Here is a 3,009-nt window from a genome sequence, read left to right as displayed (position 1 = left end):
GGAGAGATATAGAACGTAGTGTATGTGTGTGTGTGTGTGTGTGCGCGCGCGCACGCGTGCGTTTGTGTGTGTGTGTGACGATACGGAGGTGGGTCACAGACCGGAGAGGGACTCTCCACTCTCCTCCGTATGGATCCGTTCTCTCCACTCTGTGGCGGATATGCGAGAGAGCGAGGGAGAAAAGACAGGAGAGTGTAAGGGAGAGAGACCTAGAGAGAGAGAGAGGAGACAGAGAGAGTGAAGGATTGAGAGAGGTTGAGAGACGAGGCCACAAAGCTGTCTATGTGTGTTGATACGTGTGTAGATTGTGTGGTGTGTGGTTGTGTGTTTGTGTGACGTCAGTGTGTTTACAGAGCAGGGGCATTTGTGGTGGGAAAATGAGTGGTGGATCGAAAGAGAAAGAGAGAACAAGAGAGACAGAAAGACAGAATGAGAGGGAGTGAAAAAAAAACCAGAACAGGAAGGGAACGGAGGTGTGTTGATCTTGTAGATAATAGATAGACACAGGCTTGGCGGAATATAATTTTATTTACTCTTGCTTTCATTCTCTTATTTTATAAAATTAATTAACCAATCAAATTATTTGATTACCTTATCCAATAATAATAATAATAATAATAATAATAATAATAATAATAATAATAATTATTATTATTATTATTATTATATTTATTTTATTATTATTATTATTTTATTATTATTATTATTATAATTATTATTATTATTATTATTATTATTATTATTATTATATTATTATTATTATTATTATATTATTATTATTATTATTATTATTATTATTATCATAATAATATAATAATAATAATAATAATATAATAATCATCATCATGATCATCATCATCATCATCATTATTATCATTTATTATTATTATTATTATTATTATTTTATTTTATTTTTCATTATTATTATTATTATTATTATTTTATTATTATTATTATTATTATTATTATTATTATTATTATTATTATTATTATTTTGTCTGTCATTGCAGCGGTTATTATGTCTAGTTAAGGTGGTGTTTACAAAATGACTGAATGAAAGGAGCAACGTTGGTTAACGTCATTATGTATTGCTCATTTTTATGAGATGCTTTTGAAAAGAATAATTTACGTACATCAGAAAAATCAAAGACGTGAACATAATATTATTTATTCGTTTATCTACTTTCTTTATCCATTTGCTGCAACTCTCTTTTTTCAGTAGCGGATTCAACATTAGGCACAATAGGAATGTGCCCATTTTAATGAAAGCATGAAATAATAATGAAAAAAGCTGATAAAGCATTTTGGTTCCTGTATATCACAGTAAATGCCAGATCTGCCCATATTATATATTCGTATTTTTTAGGAGATAAATATTGTAGTCGCCATGGTTAACTTTAATAACCAATAATGTATCCTCACGAGGATTAGATTACACTTTTTTTCTTTTCTTTTTTTTTTTTTTTTTTTTTTTTTTTTTTTTTGTTAACTACAATGTTACTAGTGTGCATCTTGTATGAGTGTGTCTATGTCAATATTGTATTGTTATAAATGTGTAACCAAATGACAAATTGCCACGTTTTTGGGGACAATAAAGATATATTATTATTATTATTATTATATTATTATATTATTATTATTATTATTATCATTATTATTATTATTATTATTATTTATTATTATTATTATTATTATTATTATTATTATTATTATTATTATTATTATTATTATTATTATTATTAATTTAAAATCCTTAAAATCATGTAATTTGGCATTAACTTTGATTTCCAATTATTATTAATGACTGAGACATGCTCATAAAGTTGTGAAATTGGATCCAAAATTTCGTAATTCTACGATTTTTCGTAATAGTTGGCAAGCAGGTCTGAGATTCTTATTCATGACAATTAAGGTCATGGTTGTGATAATTTTAACAAGGTAACCGTTTCAATTAGAAGACATTATAATGTAATGACACTTTTTAGAAACACATGTGGAGAACCTGCGATTTTAAAGGAGAAATAAAGGATATTGTGGTCAGGCACTCGTCTATTTTAATTAATATACTATTCTATTCTGGAAATTAACATAGATCGAGACGAATCTTCTGAGTCACCAACCATAAAAATCGGTCCGATTATAAAGTCTGTAGACCAAATTCGGGACCGATCATTATGTCTTAGCCTGTCCCCGCTGAAAAATGCCATTTTTCATCCCAAATTATGCCAAAATGATGCCCAAAAAATGCCAAATTATGCCAAAAAATGCCACAAATTATGTCAAAAATGCAACAACAAAAAATGCAACAAAAAATGCCACAAATAATTATAATAAACACGCGTATACCAAAATATTCTTATTTACAGTAATAATGATAATATTAATATTGACATTGCATACATAGATTAAATAAAATGACAAGTGAATATAAATTTAATATCCTCAATATTACTACTAATACCAAACAGTATCAACAATAATGTCAGTCATAAGCGCTTTACAAGGGGTCCCTGGCCACAGCAACACTTGAACATGTAGGAAGAGACATGACGCCTGTTAGGCGATATTACATTTTTTTTCGGACAGAGACAACGCTGTTAACTCTTTTTACACCTGAGTACGGTGAGAGAACGTGAGTAAATAGTCTTTTCCAAGCAGGACCTTCCGATCCGAAAGCCAGTGTCATACCACAAGACCTCATTTTAAATAATAGTTACAGGCCTACAGTGTTAAAGGACCTGAATGATAAAATGTCCAGATCCCATTGAACATCTGATGGAAAAACTAGTTTAAAATACGGACTAGGAAATCATGTTATCATGTTTTTTTCATAACTAATGTTGAAAGTCATCTTCACTAGGCAAACATGTTATCATTTTTTTTTCATAACTAATGTTGAAAGTCATCTTCACTAGGAAATCATGTTATCATTTTTTTTTCATAACTAATGTTGAAAGTCATCTTCACTCATTTTCCCAAAGACACTCTATTCAGCTTATTGAACGGAAC

At 29.4% G+C, this 3,009-nt stretch overlaps 1 pseudogene across 1 annotated transcript in view; it reads right to left on the bottom strand.

Moving 5' to 3' along the window:
* LOC144976583 (uncharacterized) overlaps window positions 1-3,009 on the bottom strand; it is an 8,651-nt pseudogene that overhangs the window by 5,554 nt on the left and 88 nt on the right. The window lies entirely within an intron of this gene.

This window comes from Berghia stephanieae, chromosome 7 (genome assembly GCF_034508935.2).
Source record: "Berghia stephanieae isolate SIO BIC M18660-M18661 chromosome 7, UCSD_Bste_1.3, whole genome shotgun sequence".
NCBI lineage: Eukaryota > Metazoa > Mollusca > Gastropoda > Nudibranchia > Aeolidiidae > Berghia > Berghia stephanieae.
Note: the sequence above shows the minus strand (reverse complement) of the source record. Positions and strands in the feature narration are given on the sequence as shown.